The following is an 18,858-nucleotide window of genomic DNA, read 5'->3' as shown; positions in this document are numbered from 1 at the left end:
TCACAATAGCTACAAAAACAATCAAATACCTTGGAATAAACTTAACCAAGGATGTCAAAGATCTCTACGATGAGAACTACAAAATCTTAAAGAAAGAAATAGAAGAGGATACCAAAAAATGGAGAAATCTTCCATGCTCATGGATTGGAAGAATCAATACCATCAAAATGTCCATTCTCCCAAAAGCAATTTATACATTCAATGCAATACCAATCAAGATACCAAAGACATTCTTCTCAGATCTGGAAAAAAATGATGCTGAAATTCATATAGAGACACAGGAGACCTCGAATAGCTAAAGCAATCCTGTAGGATTGCTTTTTCTAAATCTGATAAGAATGTTTTTGGTATTTTTATTAGGATTGCATTGCATATGTAAATTGCTTGGGGTAATATGAACATTTGGTTATACTAATTCTTCCAATCCATGAACTTGGAAGATTTTTCCATTTTTTTTTTGTTTTGCTTTTAAAAATTAAAAATTCAAGTCAAATATATAAAAATGAAAAAAAAAAAAACCTTCCCTGGAAACTAAGTGATGAACTAGCAATGGATTTTGGTGATGTAATGTGCTAGACAAAACGTACCAAGAAATAAACTTTAATCAAAGGAAGTATACCTGAGTGAATTAAAGAAACTATATCATAGGCCGGTGCCATGGCTCACTAGGCTAATCCTCTGCCTGAGGCGCTGGCACCCCAGGTTCTAGTCCCAGTTGGGGTACTGGGTTCTGTCCCGGTTGCTCCTCTTCCAGACCAGCTCTCTGCTGTGGCCCGGGAAGGCAGCAGAGGATGGCCCAAGTGCTTGGGCCCTGCACTCACATGGGAGACCAGGAGGAAGCACCTGACTCCTGGCTTGGAATCGGCACAGCATGCGGGCCGTAGCAGCCATTTGGGGGGTGAACCAACGGAAGGAAGACCTTTCTCTCTCTCTCACTCACCGTCTACTCTGCCTGTCAAAAAAAAAGAAACTATACCATTAAAAATATAGAAATCAGGGGCTAACATTGTAGGGGAGTGGGTTAGGCCACCACCTACAGCAACAGCATCCCATATGGACACTGCTTCATGTCCTGGCTGCTTCCCTTCTGATCCTGCTCCCTGCTAATGTGCCTGAGAAAGCAGTGAAGTATTACCCAAGTTATTGTATCTAGTTCCCACAGGGGAGACCTGGAAAAAAACTTCTGGCTCCTGGCATTGGCCCAGCCCAGTACCTGGCATTGCAGCCATTTGGGAAATGAACCAGCAGATGAAATATCTCTACTCTCTCTCTCTCTCTCTCTCTCTCTCTCTCTCTGTGTCTCTCTTTCTCTCTCTCTCTCTCTTTCTCTTTCTCTTTAATTCTGCATTTCAGATAAGTGAATAAATAAATCTTTTAAAAACATATAGAAATCAGTAGTTACAGTGCTAGTCCCATATAAAAAGACTCATAAAATAAAGGAACCCTTTATTCTATACAACTCTTAATTTTCCAATTAATGAAACACAATGATAGGTTTGATCTGAAATTTTCATACAGGACCAAGAATTTAAATTTTTTCTGCCTGAAGGGAACCAAATGAACAACCAAATAAATCATCAGTGCTATTTTCTAGAAATACAATAAAAGTATATTAATATCTTTAACATACAAGAAATATATTGATTGATTTCAACATAACATTGCCAATAGTTAATTTTTTGTATGGTGGGATATTAATTTCAGTGTACAAACACAAATTTCCAGATGTATCCCAATAGTAAATTTTCTTCAGACCCACTTAAATGCAACGTCATACAGAACTGCTATTGTAATATAATTCATCTATATATAACATTGTTCATTATTCTTTTTTCTTTTGCACTTTTATCTAGCTAATTAGCAAGTCCTGTCAATGCTTCTTTCAAAGTGGTTCTCAAAAATAACATTTTCTTATGATTTTGCATCCACTGGTTCACTCCCCAAATAGCCACAATGGCTGGGGATGAGCCAAGCTCAAGCCAGGAGCTTCATTTGGATCTCCGACATGGGTAAAAGGGGCCCACGTACTTGGACCATCTTCTACTACTTTTCCAGGAACCTTGGTAGGCAGCTGGATCAAAAGTAGAGTAGCTGGGACTTGAACCATTGCTCACATGGATGCCAGCATCACAACCCAACGACTTAACCTGCTGCACCACAATGCTAGCCTCAAGAGACAGGTGTAAAAAAAAGAAAAATAAATAAATAAATAAAAATAACCTTTTCTTATTTCCATGCATTATTACCCAATTTCAATCTCTTCATACTTTACTCCTGATTGCTCCAATAGCCATCTTATTATTCTTTACTATTTTTTGCTTTTTTTGAGTGATTTTATTAAACAATTTTACTGATTTATGAAAGCATAATTTATAACAGCGCATATTTAAACTGTGTCATTGGGTGAGTTTTGACATACATAGCCATTGCCTGAGACAACTTGATCAAGACATTGAACATTTCTTCCCAGTCTGAAAAAGTCATGAAAAGTTTCTGTGCATCCTTGGCAACCAATTCTTCTCTCCACTCCCTTAATCTCCAAGCACATAATGGTCTGCTTTCCGTCACTATACACAAGTTTTCACTTTATATACTTTTATGTAAATAAGATGGCACAGTGTGTATTCAGAATAATGATTTCAGAATTTATCCATGTTATTACATGTATTTGATCCTTTTGATTATTGAGTGATAGCCCCTTGTATGGATATACCACATTTTGTTTATCCATTTACCTGCCAATGGATGTACAAGTGTTCTATTTTGGAGTTATTACACATAAAGCTGCTATGAACATTCATGTAGAAATCAGTCATAAAGAAATTTCAATCTAACATGTTTAAAAATTGAGGAGTAAACATAATTGCATGACAGAAGAGACAGGAAAAAAAATCAAAGAGTAGCCTTCATTGTCTTGGGGATTACAAAGATCTAAATAACAAAGATGAATCCCACAAATAAAATAACTTATAATCACACAAGACCAAGACCATTACAAGGAATATATGACAGTGGAAAAGATGAGGAAATGGGTAAAAATCACAGGGTATGGGTTACAGGCTGGTCATTATAACATCAGTACAGTAATGATCACTTACCAGTGGAAGGAAAAGAAATAATTTGAAAAAAAAAAAGAATATGTGTTATGTTTTCAGAATTATCCAAGCAACAAGGAAGCCTGCTCCAAGATACACCATTGAATGAAGTGGAAATACAAACAGAAGGAGAGAGAACATAGTTTTATTGAACAGCTACATGGGTCAGACACAGAGCTTGGCATCTACATGCGTTCTCTTACTTGATCATCACTACAAACTTGTGCCAGTTATTATTGATCCCATTTTTGTAACAATTTAATGAATGCTTTGGATGTGCCAGGGATTGCACTAAGGTTTTGGCTTAGAACGCCTCTTTAAACCTCACAGTTCTGTTGAATGTTAATGTTATCATATTTTACAGAAACAGAAACTGAGATTCAGAAGGTTAGATGACTTGTCTATGATCATGCATGTATTAACAATGAAACAGATTTCACAGCCCTGGGATCCTTCCTAACCCATGATATTCCCACCAAACTAAATAGAAGAATGAGCTGTAGAAAATATGATGAAATGGATCCAGGCAAGGTTTCTCATCCTGGAAAGGAAAGGCTCTAATGAAAAGTCACTAAAATTCTTCTAGGAATACTTTTCTAAATAAGTTAAACAGACATCCAATCAATAATTGGTATAATGTGCAATCACATTAGCTAGAATATGCCAAACTGCCCTGACCTGAGCTAGTCCAAGGCAGGGAGCTCCCCATGATAGACAGCATTCACCCCCAGAGGCCAGCAGATAATCACAGGTCCAGACAATTTACATCACTTCATCTCTCTGCACAAGGGAAGAAATCACTGAATGAGCACATCTCAGCAACAAGACTCAAAATATCAGTCTTTCTTGAGAAACACCAAGAGAGATGTTCACTGATTAGCATAAAATGGAGGCTATTTATAAAACTGAGATACGATTTCCCACAATTGGTTCCATGGCCACTATGTAGTGATAAAGTATCAGGTTGTGTCTGCCCTCAGAGAGGTTACCTAGCAGCAGAGGCAGACATTGAATAAACATAAAAGTTACAAAAGCTATGCACAGGAACAGTTATGGAGCATGGGAGCCTAACAAAAACTGGAGCCAAAAGCCAGGTAACTCATCCACTAAGGCTTTCCTGGGGAAGTAATGTTTAAGATGAAAGCTGGAAGGTGAGAAGATAGGCTGAGGTTACCAACGTGTGTGTGTGTGTGTGTGTGATGGGAAGTGGAGGTTGACAGTAGAGAATATCCTTGGAGAAGGGAACAGCATATCAGTACATACACAGGAATTAAGGAACTCAGAACATTCAAGAATTGAAAGAAAATTGATGGAACTAGAACAGAAAGAACAATGGAAATGAAGTTGTGAGAGGTTGGAAAGGTAGGCAGAGTCATTCTGGCTTCTTTATCAAATTCATGGGCTTATTTAACAAGTCTGCTGTTGATAGAGATTTGCTCTCAGTGTTCTGCCAAAACCCAGTTTAAGAGTGTGCAAGACAGAAGACCAGGCCAAACCATGAAATCCACCAAGGCTATGATGCCATCCTATTGGCTCCACAAGAAACAGCCCACCAGCCCTTTATCCTCAGAGGTGATATGGTTCTGCCGAATGGCTATAGAAGCATTTTCTTCTGTGGTTAGTCACAGCATATCAGCATAGAGACAAAAAGATTCTTTATGCTTTTTTGTAATAAATATTTTTTACACATCTTGGTAGAAATCTAAACATCCATTTGTTGGGTTTTCCACATTGGCCAAATATCCACCTCCTTAACCAGAAATGACATTGTAACTCATCAGCATAAGTTTCTTTGCTTCCAAAACCCAATCAATAGGATTCTTGCAGAAATTCAATGCATTCTTGGGTTGCATTCTCTAAAATAACTGTAACTGATAATATAATCTAACTTACTGATGATAAATACACTCATTTTAAGCCCTCATAAGAATTTTACAGAATATCACTTAACAAATTCTGAACCAGAAGTCCTCTTCCCCAAGAAAAGCTTATGAAAATCTTAAGCTCAAAATCTTTTTTGCTGCTCTGCCAAAAGTCTGAACCCAAGTCTGAAAAATAAGTTGCCATGTCTAATGATTACAATTTCCATTTCCACAGACAATTCCAGAAGCAGATGTGGCCCCAAAACATGTTTAGAATTTTTCTACAGTTTACCACATATCCATTACTAAACACTGAAAACAGTGAGCTCAAAATTGATATTGAATATCCAAACTTTGAATGTATATAAATAAAATACCCAGAGTTTTCTAACTGAATTTTGTAATTTAACTTTGGTACCATTAGATGTATCCAAACATATGCAGAAGTTCAGAAGAATGAGGTCAAGACAGAAAGGGAAGCTGAGAACCAATGGTGGAAGGAGCTAAGCAGAGAGAGGATTCGGTTAATGTACAGGGTAAATATCCCTCGTGGCATGTTCCACTTCCTAAAAGAGCGAGGTCAGCCTGGAGATGACCAATTTCCAATAGAGCTCAGTGGAGGACAAATAAGATATTAAACTGTAATTTATGTAAACTGAACATGTAACTGTTGAAAAGCAAAACCTGTGCTTGGCTTATTTTAATTAACAATGTCCTCCAAGGTCACCCACGTTGTCACAAATGCCACAATTTTTTTTTCTTTTTTCTTTTTTCAATAAACTTCTTTTTAATTTGAGATCATTTTTATCCTTACTGAAAATCTGCAAAGATAGTTTCCATAAACTCCACAAACACCTAGTTTCCCCTATTGTAAACACCTTTATTTTCATGGTATATCTATCAAAACTAAGGAACCAGCATTAGTATATTGCTGTTAACTAATCTCCTCATTCTCTTAAGATTTCAGTAGTTTTTCCCTAATGTTCTCTTTCTTCCAGAATCCCATCCATGATCCATATTACTTTTAGACATGTCTAGATTTCCCTCATTTTAGGCTGAAAAGTATTACACTATATATATATATATATATATATATATATATATATATATATATATATACTATGTTTTCTTTATGCATTTATCTGTTGATGGACACTTAGGTTGTTTCCATATCTTCCTTGGCTATTGTGATTAATACTGCAATGAACATTGGCATTAGACAACTCTTCAACATTCTGATTTTTTTTTTACTACTTTTAGCTCTCAGTGGTATTTGCAGTTTATTTTTTATTATTTTTTTAAAGATTTATTTATTCATTCATTTGAAAGGCAGGTTTACAGAGAAAGGAGAGCCAGAGATCTTCCATCTACTGATTACCTTGCTAAATGACCCCAACAGCTAGACCTGAGCCAGGCTGAAGCCAGGAGCCAGCTTCTTCCTGGTTCCCCATGTGGGTGGCAGGGCCCCAAGCACTTGGGCAATCTTCCACTGCTTTCCCAGCCATAATAGCAGGGAGCCAGATTAGAAGTGGAGCAGCTGGGACATAAACCAGCACCCATTTGAGATGCTGGAGTCACAGGTAGAAGCTTTACCTGCTATAACAAACACTAGCCCCAACATTTTGAGGTCAATTCCTCTGGATATATATTCAGAACTGGAATTTTTGTGTTATCTAATAGCTCTATTTTTAGTTTTTTGAGTAACCTCCATACATGATCTCATGTATATGTAGAATCTCAAAAGGTCAAACTCATAGAAGTAGGAAGTAGAGCAGTGGTTAGCAGAGGTTGGGGCAGATAGAGAATTGCAGAAGGATAACAAGGTATTGATTGAAGGGTACAGTTGACTATTGGATACAAGGAATAAGATACTGAGATTATTGCGCACCATGAGGAGTATGGTTAATAAAAATGCAATGCATACTTCAAGATGGCTGAGAGTAACTTTTAGTTTCCAGAACAAAATATGTGAATTGATGAATGTGTTAACTATCTTCATTGAATCATTCGTAATATATACATATACCAAAAATGTTGAGCTTGATAAATATATAAGATTATGATATATCAATTCAACTGTTCAGCTTCTGAAGATGACACATGGGGTGGCTAAGTGAAACACAAATGTGTATTTCAATTTGAATTTCAGATAATGATGATTTCAAATAAGTTTTTATTTGCAATATCAGCAAAGTTTTTGTTTTCTAAATTGGGCAACCTTAGTGGTAGGAGACAATATTTTTATTTTTACTGCATGCCTGCTTGATAAGAGACTGAGAATGAAAGTTTGGCTGTGAGTTGTTGAGACAAGGAGAGAGAGATAATTGCTCAACTGAAACCTAGGAATATTCACACAAGCAAGGAAAAGACAAGAAAATGAACCACTGTTCAATGACGGGGGACACAAGAAGTGATATTTATGATATGCCACTTTGCTGATGTGTAAAATCATCCTCCTATCCTCTACAAATTCATAGTGAAGATTTGGATTGCTCACTAATGAATGCTTTGGGGTAGGAGAAAGTAAATTCTTTCTGGAATGGATTCTTCCTTGACACTTAAAGGTTCTGAGTATTGCTTAAAGTCTCGTAAGCAAGTCCACATCTGTTGGTTTCAGCCTTTAAACCAGCAGGTCTTCAAAATCTGCTGCATTGATATGAGCCCCAGCAGACATGACCCTGCTTGGGACTAGTAAAGGACAGCTCCCAGCAACTAAAGAGCAGGGCTTGGACCCAGATTAGACTAACATCACTAACTTCCCTACTCTGATAAGGCTTCGATGACATCCTATCCACGAAAGACTACAACAATTCCCATAGGAAGACTTTTTTAATATTGTTGTTGTTAAACGTTGGACTAATGCCAGGTTTCAAAATAAAAACTTGGAAATATGATTCCATCCTGATGAATAACACCTGCAATAAACAGAATATTTTTCTAAATCACTCTCCCAATTCCATCACACATCAAATTGTTACTTGGTTAGGTGGAGGGGCTGGGGGATATTGTTGTTATTAAAAATTGTTTTATAAACAATGAAATCCGGTCATTTGCAACAAAATGGAGGAATCTAGAAAACATCATGCTGAGTGAATTAAGCCAGTCCCAAAGGGACAAATATAATATATTCTCCCTGATCGGTGACAACTAACTGTGCACCAAAAAGGAAACCTGTTGAAGTGAAATGGACACTATGAGAAACAGCCCTTGTCCTGACTGTTGATGTACAATTTAATACTTTATCCCTTTTAGTATTTTTTTTGTTCTGGTTAATACTATTGGTTGAGCTCTGTGGCTAACACACAATTATTCTTGGGTGTTTGGATTTAGCTGAAGAGTGATCCCTGTTGGATATAAGAGTGGGAATAAGAGAGAGAGGAGATGTACAATTTGGGACATGCTCAATTGGACTTGCCCCAAATGGTGGAGTTAGAAACATGCCAGGGTATTCCAACACAATCCCATCAAGGTTGCATGTACCAATGCCATCTCACTAGTCCAAGTGATCAGTTTCAGTTCACAATTGATCACACTGGTAGGACTAAAAGTCAAAGGGATCACACAAACAAGACTTAGTGTCTGCTAATACTAACTGATAGAATAAAAAAGGAAGAGAACGATCCAACATGGGAAGCGAGATACACAGCAGACTCATAGAATGGCAGATGTCCTAAATAGCACTCTGGCCTCAGAATCAGCCTTTAAGGCATTTGGATCTGGCTGAAGAGCCCATGAGAGTATTTCAGGCATGGAAAGCCAAGACACTCTGGCAGGAAAAAAAAAACACAACCTAAATGACAGATCTCTGTGAGTGAGATCCCAGTGGAAAGAACGGGGCCATCAAAGAAGGAGGTACCTTTCTCTGAAGGGAGGAGAGAACTTACACTTTGACTATGACCTTGTCTAAATAAGATCAGAGTTGGCAAACTCAAAAGGCTTCCATAGCCTTGGCAACTCATGATAAGAGCCTAGGGAGATTACTGATGCCATAAACAAGAGTGTCAAATTGTTAAGTCAACAACAGGAGTCACTGTGCATTTATTCCTCATGTGGTATCTCTGTCCTTAATATGTTGTCCAATGTGAATTAATGCTATAACTAGTACTGAAACAGTATTTTACATGTTATGTTTCTGTGTGGGTGCAAACTGATGAAATCTTACTTAATATATACTAAATCAATCTTCTGTATATAAATATAATTGAAAATGAATCTTGATGTGAATGGAATGGGAGAGGGAGTGGGAGATGGGAGGGGTGTGAGTGGGAGAGAAGTGATGTAAGCCATTGTAATCCATAAGGTGTACTTTGGAAATTTATATTCATTAAATAAAAGTTTAAAAAAATTGTCTTGTATTATTGAGAGAGAATTGAAATACATGAACCTGCACGTGTCAGGCATCTTGCAGACTGCCACACATGTGCAGGTTTAGATGTTTTGCTGATCCTTTGGTCTGGACATTGTGACTGTTCTTTGGTCTCAACTTTGGCTACACGTTACTATTACCTCAGTTGCTTTCTTAAAATCCTGACTCCCAGACTACATCCCACATCATTAAACCAAATTGTGTGAATAGAATCCAGGCATCATTTTTTTAAAGATTTTATTTATTTTAAAAAAATAAGATTTTATTTATTTGAAAGGCAGAAAGAGAAAGAGAGATCTTCCATCTGCTGTTCACTCCCCAAATGGCCACAATGGCCAGGCCTGCACCAGGCCAAAGCCAGGAGCCAATAGCTTCTTCCTGGTCTCCCACATGGGTACAGGGGCCAAAGCACTTGGGCCATCTTCCACTACTTTCCCAGGTGCATTAGCAAGGAGCTGGATCTGGAGTGGAGCAGCCGGGTATCAAACTGGCACCCACACAGAATTCCAGTATTGCAAACTGCAGCTTAACTAACTCCACAACAGTGCCAGCCCCCAAATTTTTTATTTTAATTTTTAAAAGGAATCTCATTATGCAATCAAAATTGACAACGTCTTATAGACTCTGGTTCTCCTCCATTCCCATATAAAAGTGACCCATTCTAGACAAGGAGTGAATAAAATCCACCATCCATTTTGAGCTTGAGGGCATTGCCCTTCTTGACTTAGAACAAGTCACCTTCCTCATTGTCATCCCAATTTAAGGCAGATAAGGCAGCCACCAACCCCCCCCCCCCACACACACACACACACACACCAGCATACAAAGAAAAGCGGAGGGGTTGCATAAGGGAAGCTGAACAATCTGTCTTCTCTTTCAACGAAAGAGAGTCCTAGGAGGAGGGTATAGGAAGCAGCAGCAGGGGCACGGGCCCTGCGGTTGAGTGCATGGTGCCCGGCATCCTGGGCTAGCACCATGCTCCGCAGCTGGGCCCACATCTTCCTTCCCTTCCCCGCGCCCACATCTTAGATGGCTGTCTGAAACAACCACCACACGGCGCGTTTCCAGATGCCAGCCCACCCTGGGATTTCCAGAGAAATCGACTCATTCTGCACCCACCCCAATCCTCTGCCCTCGACACCCCTCTGTGGTGTGAAGGATTGTTTTAAGGAGAACAACAGCCTTTCCACACACACACACACACACTCACACACAAAGGAAACGAAAAATTCCAGGTAGACCAGCTGTTCAGAGACTGCGTTTTCATGGAAGCTTCCCCTGAGATCTAGGAAGCTGAGACCAAGCCTGAAGGACTAAAGATTTCTGCCGCTGAAAGGTGCTAATTTTATTGTCGTTTGGTGGAGACTTTTTTTCTGTTGGGTGAACAATTCATTCCTTATTTGCAATCTGATGTTTTCCTGGCACTTTCCAAGGCTTGGGAAATAATTTAAAGGGATCCAGTATATCAATGACTAGTAATGTTGAAAGCCTTGAGGATAGATGAGACCTTGAAAAATGGCTTATTTGCCCTCCATGACTTCAGGCAGGATCTCATTTAAACTGTCCCAAACAGAAACAAATTCTAGATAGCTTGAAGAAAACCTGAAACCTCTTGAGACCAACTGGAAGAAACTCCCATGGTGAAGATTTTTGCCATCCCTGTGTTGTTTCTGGAGCAATAGCCAACGCCCAGACTTGATTTAGCATGACTTTGTGAAAGGAACAAATTCCTGTCATTGAGCAACCAAAGGTCTGTAATCACTGTGGAGGAGACTTCAAGCTCCATCCTTGGTGTGCATGAGAAAAAATCTAAACAGAAATAATTCCTGAAACAGGAAAATAGGCTGGAAGTCTTCACCTGTAGGAGGAAAGTTCTTGGAGGAACCTGGGGAAGCCCCGATGGAGAGACCTGCTAATCAGAGAGCAGTATTTGTTGGACATGGGAGGATTCTCCCATCAGTAAACTCAGTGTCCCGTATAAAGAACATCTAGTGTGATTGCTCATCCCTCAGTCAACATTAGGATCCTGGTACTGTGGACAGACCAGCACCCATCTCATTGTAGAGAGGTCAACCAACTGTGGCGTTCCCATCAGAAAACTCATATTGGGAAGAAATGCAATAAAGAACCCTTTAGCATGCAAACTGAGCAAATAATTTGGCTTCTTGTCAAATGGTGTTACTTAATGGAGATTAAACACATAAGTTATAAAGTGCTGAAGGAAATGTTAAATGCACAAATGTTGACAAGTAAAACCAAACAAGCTAGCTTCAATAGATACATGCTCACGTGTATGTATGCATTAAGAGTTGCTGCACAATTGTGTTGTATTTGTCTTGCTAAAACCAGAAAATACTATGTCAAATAAAAATGGGCCATTTTGCCTTTAGTAATACCAAGAACAAGAGATTCTTCCTAGAATACTTTATTTGATAGAATCTTATGAAAGTCAATATTCAAAAGAAACATATGGTGTGGGCATTTGGCCTTGTGGTTAAGATGCCTACATCAGAGCTGCTGCCCAGCTCTGGCCCCTGACTCCAGCTTCCTGCTAATATAGACCCTGGGAGGCAGCAGTGATAGCTCAGACAATTGGGTTGCTGCCATCCAGGTGGGAGACATGGATTGACTTCCCAAGTCCTAATTTTGGTCCCAGCCCATCCCTAACTGTTGTAGGTATTTAGAGAGAGAACTAGTGGCCAGGAGTTCTCTCTTTCTCTTTGCTTCAAATAAATAAATAATAGGCAATTATTTTTAGGAAAGCTCTAGTAGAAACATAATTTTCTATCAGTCAAGGTCAAAGTTAAGACCTGCTGCTCTAGTGTCTTCTGCTTGAGGGCTTAGCAGTGCCTGAGCTGGCCATGAGTCAGTCACTAACAGTGTTAAGCAACAATAGGATGATGGGCCAATCTACTGCCCATAATGTGCCTTGAGTCCTCACAGATGGGAAGGGTGAGCTAATAGGGAGAAACTCATGGACTCCGTATCCCATGCATTGGAAGGTCTTCTGTGCCATGACTTTGTGCTTGTAGGAACCAGAGTCCCACAGTCTGTCTCAAGTTATGAGGGTTTTGTTGTTGTTGTTGTTGTTGTTGTTTTGACAGGCAGAGTGGACAGTGAGAGAGACAAAGGTCTTCCTTTCTGCCGTTGGTTCACCTTCCAATGGCCGCCGCAGCCAGGTGCTTCCTCCTGGTCTCCCATGGGGTGCAGGGCCCAAGCACTTGGGCCATCCTCCACTGCACTCCCGGGCCACAGCAGAGAGCTGGCCTGGAAGAGGGGCAACCAGGACAGAATCCAGCGCCCCGACCGGGACTAGAACCCGGTGTGCCGGCGCTGCAAGGTGGAAGATTAGCCTATTGAGCCACGGCGCCAGCTGTCATGAGGTTTTTCTGGGTGGATAATTAAGACAGTAAGAGAAGCATGAACACTATAGGAAGCTCCAAATTATGAAATGGTCCTACTAAACAGTAGCTGTTTGTTGAAATTGTGTCCCTAGGGTAATGTGGCAATTCTCTGCAATGTGGCTTCTACTTTCTCAGTGGTAGTGCTGTTTGCCAACCCCCATCCCCTCTGTACTGTATCTTTCTTCCATCTCACTCTCTCTGTTTACCCAAGACCATAGCTTCTTCTGTCTTTCTAGGAATCCAACTGTCTTTTGTCTCTGGATCTTTTCAGAATTTGATGAGAATGCCCAGGCAAATCAAATTTTCTTATGGGCACTTACGCTCTAGGAACCCTTCAAAACTCCCCACAAGGATTCCAAGGTGTGTGCAAGGCAGAAAACTACTGTCCCAAAGAAGAGTTAGTACAAGTAAAGCAACCTGGATTTATGACAGCCTCAATTCAAAACGAAAACAATGTATGGAAATCCTATTGCCCTTGCATTTTTGCTTATATTCAGTGTCTTATTTCTCTTTTTACAGAGTATACAAGTATGTATATATATATTTTAATATTTTAACTGTTTTCTTGTACGTGAGAGGAAGCAAAAGTTGCCTTATTAAGTGATAGTCTCTTTTTTTCTTTTAAAATAGCATTTTATTTTTTCAAATATAATTTAATTCCAAATGCAAATAATAATTCAGTCAATTTAATAAAGCTCTTTAAAAGATTGAATTTATTTCTCTTAGCAATGACTTCCATTAGTCAAGACATTGGTACTTTCTCATGAACCAAGACTGCCATCTAGTGGTGACTACCTCTGAATTCCAAATACAGAGTGTCAACTTTTAACTCTTGGGGAAGTGACTGGTTAATTCCAACAACTACCTAAAACGAAATGCATCTGCTCACAAAAGGAGCTTTGCCAATTTCAAGCTGTGTGTGTAAATATCCCCGGGATAAATTATTTTTATTTTACTGAACTTATAAAGAAAAAACAACTTCTGGATTCTGTCAAGTATGTTTATTTTAGTGAATTTAGAGGTTTTAGGACTGATAAACAGTTTTTATAAAGTAGTTTATATACTCCCAAAGTGAAATGATTATTCATGAAATCAGCATATAGTGTGGGTTTAATGGTGACCACTGAAAATATCATATCCAAACTCTGAAAAGCTGTGGGTGTGAACTTATTTGGAAAAAGGGTCTCTGCCATTGTAATTCAGCTAAGGATCTTGAAACCATATCCTGGTGATCCAGGCAGGACTTAAGTCCAATGAAAAATCTGGAGGAGATACAGAAAAGAAGAGAAAGCACAGGGAGAAGGAAAAGACAGTCATACGGAGACAGCAGCAGAGATAGGAATTGATGCATCTATGAGGCCAGGGACACCTGAAACCAACAGAAGCTAGAAGAGCAAGGAAGGTATCTCCACGGAACCTCTAGAGAGAATGTGCCCTGACACCTTGACTTCAGATTTCTGGCCTCCAGAACTTTGAGAGAATAAATTTCTGTTGCTTAAAGACATCTAGTTTGTGGTAATTTATTACAGCAGCCCTGGGAAACTAATATAATTTATTCTACATCCATTTTCCATTTTCTTTTTTTTGTCCTTTTTTCTCCTTCAGGAAAGAAAATAACATGCTTAGAAATGACCCAAGCATCTAAATTTCCTATTTTATATATATACATATATATGTATACATACACACACATATATATATAGAGAGAGAGAGAATGCATGTAAATTTATTAGTCTACAACAGTATAGGATGCTATCCAATTAACAACATGAATACTTCACTGCTACTCACTGTCTCCAAAGGTAATTTGCATGTCAAAAATTTCATTTCAAAAGTTTTTCACTAGAGATACCTAAATAGAAAGATTAGTCAACCAAAATTCCTCTTTCTAACATAGAACACAAAGCAACCAAAGTTTTGTCTAAATATGGATATCTATAATCAGAAAAACTCAAATGTCAGGCCCTGTTAGGACAACATAGTAAACTCAGCAGGAATGTTCATGAGCTGCCCTTCATGTGAGGTATTTGGAAGCTATGCGAACACTGGAAACAACAATGCCAATACAATTGAATGGAGACATTAATAAAATTGTCATTTGGATCAGCAGATAATCTTGTTACTCATTATTTGGGAATTTGGAGGAAGGAAATATACAAGTAACCAAAGGCAGCAAATTCCCTTCAGAAAATGTGGTATGCACACATTGTGGCACAGGTTTGGTTCAACTGAATAATGCATGAAGATGTCTGTTTTAAATTACACACTGACTAAAGAGTCGACAAGGAACTGCTGAAGAACAATTGGATGGCCACCAGGAGCCTCTATTTCATGTCTGATTCTCTGAAGGTGATTTTTTCCCCTAGGTTACTGGGGATTCTGTATCATATGGGGCTGAAGAAACAAGTGTGGATTCTGTGGTTTGCGCAGGAGACAGCTCTGTTGAATGTGCTGATAGAATTCTGGAGCTGAATAGTCTGAAAACAGGACTCACTGAAGTCCACCTGGTACTCCAACACTGTCATGTGTCAAAGGGTTTTCTGCAATACATATATCCAAATATATCTACTTAAAACTTTGAGGTATAGGGTAAGCTCAAATGTACCTTTGGGCAGAGAGTGAATAACACACAAGAAGGGGAGAGTGCTATCTTTGTTGGATTTATTTCATTATTTCTCATCTACTTTGTTTTCAAGATGTTTGGAATACACTGAGAAAGAAAGGACACTGGGGCTGGCGCTGTGGTGCAGCAGGTTAACGCCCTGGCCTGAAGCACCAGCATCCCATATGGGCACCAGTTCGAGACCCGGCTGCTCCACTTCCAATCCAACTCTCTGCTATGGCCTGGGAAAGCAGTAGAAGATAAGTCCTTGGGCCCCTGCACCCATGTGGGAGACCCAGAAGAAGCTCCTGCCTCTCCTCTCTCTGTGTAACTCTGACTTTCAAACAAATAAATAAATCTTTAAAGAGAAAGAAAGAAAGAAAGAGAGGGAGGGAGGGAGGGAGGGAGGGAGGGAGAAGAAAGAAAAGAGAGTGACTCTGATAATGATGGCTTCCCATTATAAATCCTTGAAAAATAAAATTGACTTCCCCCTTAATAGAGGATAAATTTGAAGTTTAAGTTGGTTGAGGAGGTGGCCTGAAGATTCCACAGACAAAATATAAGGTCCTTCTTGCCCAGAGTTTGTGTTACTTCATGGTCTTTCTGACCACCTGACCATGAGCTTTGGGCTTGCCTTTCCAGTTCCAAACCAGTTGGCTGCAAATTCATAAAGAGCAAGGACCTTGTCTTTCCATCATCTCATCAGCATCACCTCACTCAATGACTGTGCACAATAAAGCACTCAACGAGTATTGACTGGATGAGCAGGCAAGAGGTACAAAAAAATATGCACTTGGGGAAAAACACAACATCAAATATTCCACAAGCACTTGCCATTTCCATATGTAAGTATCTACCACAGACAAATATTCTAATCATAAAATATATAAAAATCCAGGGCCGGCGCCGTGGCTCACTTGGTTAATCCTCCGCCTGCAGCGCCAGCATCCCATATGGCCACCAGGTTCTAGTCCTGGTTGCTCCTCTTCCAGTCCAGCTCTCTGCTGTGGCCCAGGAGGGCAATGGAGAACGGCCTAAGTGCTTGGGCCCTGCACCCGCATGGGAGACCAGGAGGAAGCACCTGGTTCCTGGCTTTGGATCGGCGCAGCACGCTAGCCGTAGCGGCCATTTGGAGAGTGAACCAACGGAAGGAAGATGTTTCTCTCTGTCTCTCTCTCTCACTGTCTATAACTCTACCTGTCAAAATAAAAAAATACATTAAAATTCATAAAATGCATGAAAAGCAGCCCAGTGTTCAGTAAATGCAAACTATTTTCAGTGAATTTAGGACATACTTTCAGCAGCTGAGAAGCTGATCAAGTAAGAAGCTTGCTTCAGGATTTATGATGTTCAGGATTGTGACCAAAATTAGTTATCCTAAAGTGATGTTGAAAGCTTTGTCTGTGTATGATGAAGATATTAGAAATCTGAATTAAGGAAATGATCAACAGTTTGACAGTTTAAAGGTTTGTTGATTATTCCCTTGTATGTGAAGATTAATATCGATGCACTAGTATAAGCTTGAGCTAGGGGTTTAAGTTTTTCCTAGGTTCATTATTTTATCTATTTATATTTTGGGCTTATCCACAGTTTTGCTGGTTGCACCTAAGTATAACCTAAGGTCATTGGTTGATCCTTCTGACAATTTCTAGGACTAAAAACATGTCTTTCTCATAGTAGAGCTGAGGAGTTGGTAAACTGTCTTCAAGATTGAGATATGCATGTTTAATGAACATCTTATAGAAATCATCCACAATAATCTCAGACATTAACTCTTCACCTGTATCGAGGGCCATCATCATTGTTGAATGCACCTTGTACCCTTGTTCTTGAGGGACCAAGGAAGGTCAGGAGATGAGTGATGGCACCAGGCCAGGAAGTCAGCAAGAAAGAATCTATAAATGTAAGTTTTAAAAAGACAAAAGTAGGAATGTAGAGGCTTAAAAATCCAACTCTGAATATTAAAGGGTGGGGGGAAAACTTGGGTGAAAGCTAAAAATAGACATAGAAGAATAGAACACAATTTCATCATAGCAAAGAAAACTGGCTAGTGTAAAATAGGTGATGATAGGTTGATAATAAAATGTTACTGCCTGTTGTTGGTCAAAAGTAAAAAAAAAAAAAAGAGAGAGAGAGAGAGAGGAGAAAGTGGGAATTCTGTGATGTATGGGAGGAAAAGGAGCTACTGAAAGGCTAAACAGAGAACAGATGGTCCCCAATTTATGATAGGTCAACTTGCAATTTTCTGACATTACAATATAGTAAAAATAATACACACTCGGTAGAAATGGCACATTCCATTTTGAGTTTTGATCTTTTCCTAGGGGCCATCCTCTCTCATGATACTTGGCAGCAGCAGCAACCACAGCTCCCAATCACCCTGCAACCATGAAGTAAAACAACTTTATAGTGTGTTGTGTTGCTGAACTAGGATGTGCAGTAGGTGAGGTGAATTCGATGCATTTTCAATTTGTGATGAGTATGTTGAGATGTCACCATATGGTAAGTGGAGGAGCAGCTGCACTTGGAACTGATATAATCAATCAAGATTTCTGGGAGAAGCATTTGGCCCTGCAGTTAAGATGTCACTTGGGAGAACCTCATCCCAGATCAGACTGCCTGGTTTCAAGATTTAACTCCACTCCGACTTGAGCTTCCTGCTAAGGCACACCCTAGGAGGTTGCAGAGGAAGGCTCAGCTATGAGTCCCACCTACCCTTGTGAGCAATTCAAATTGAGTTTCCCCCTCCTGGCTACAGCCCGGTCCAGCCTTGGTTGTTAAACATTTGGGGATTGAGTCAATGGATAGAAGCAATCCCTCTCTCTCTCTCTCTCTCTCTCTCTCTATATATATATATATATATATATATATATATTTTGCCTTCCCTCTCCCCTCTCCTCTTCTTACTTTGCCTCTCTCCCTTTATCTCCCTCTCCCTCTTCACTCCATCTCTTTTCCTTTCTCTTCTGCTGAAATTAAAAGAAAAGTCCATTGATTTATATCCATATGGCTAACCTGATAGATGTCTACCAAATACTCCTTGATTTCTGGCTGAAGCCTCCTCTTGGGCTTAATTTTTGCCAACAGCCAGTCCTGAAAATCTATCAGCAAAGCCAGTAATCCTGTCTTGCTGGAAGCCATCTCAAGCATGGCTGTACCTGCTTGGAACTGCCTCTCCTTTGCTCATCAAGCAGTAGCCATCCACTGCCAGGGCTTCTCTGCACACACATCACAGAGAGTCCCTGAATTTGTGAACCTCAGGTTGGGCTCTGGGTTGACTGTTGGGTGTTGGGTGTTGTATTAGTCTACTTTTCACTTTGGCCTTGGTATCAGCTTGGCTCTAGTGAAAATCTCACGATGGATGGGATCAGAATGGTGGGAATATGTGCAAGAGGAAGAGTTTATGTCACCATTGAAAGCGCAAATCAGGCATTTATTACCTAGCCTCATGAGAACTGACTCAGGGATCCCACAAGAACTGCTAATACCTCCTGAGGTAAGAACTCCCAATGACCTAAAGATCTCCCCC

General features: G+C 39.6%; 1 pseudogene; it reads left to right on the top strand.

Moving 5' to 3' along the window:
• Window positions 1-4,592: 4,592 nt before the first annotated feature.
• Window positions 4,593-18,858, top strand: part of LOC133750398 (nucleophosmin-like) — a 79,922-nt pseudogene continuing 65,656 nt past the window's right edge.

Source organism: Lepus europaeus, chromosome 2 (genome assembly GCF_033115175.1).
Source record: "Lepus europaeus isolate LE1 chromosome 2, mLepTim1.pri, whole genome shotgun sequence".
NCBI classification, from domain to species: Eukaryota; Metazoa; Chordata; class Mammalia; order Lagomorpha; family Leporidae; genus Lepus; species Lepus europaeus.
Note: the sequence above shows the minus strand (reverse complement) of the source record. Positions and strands in the feature narration are given on the sequence as shown.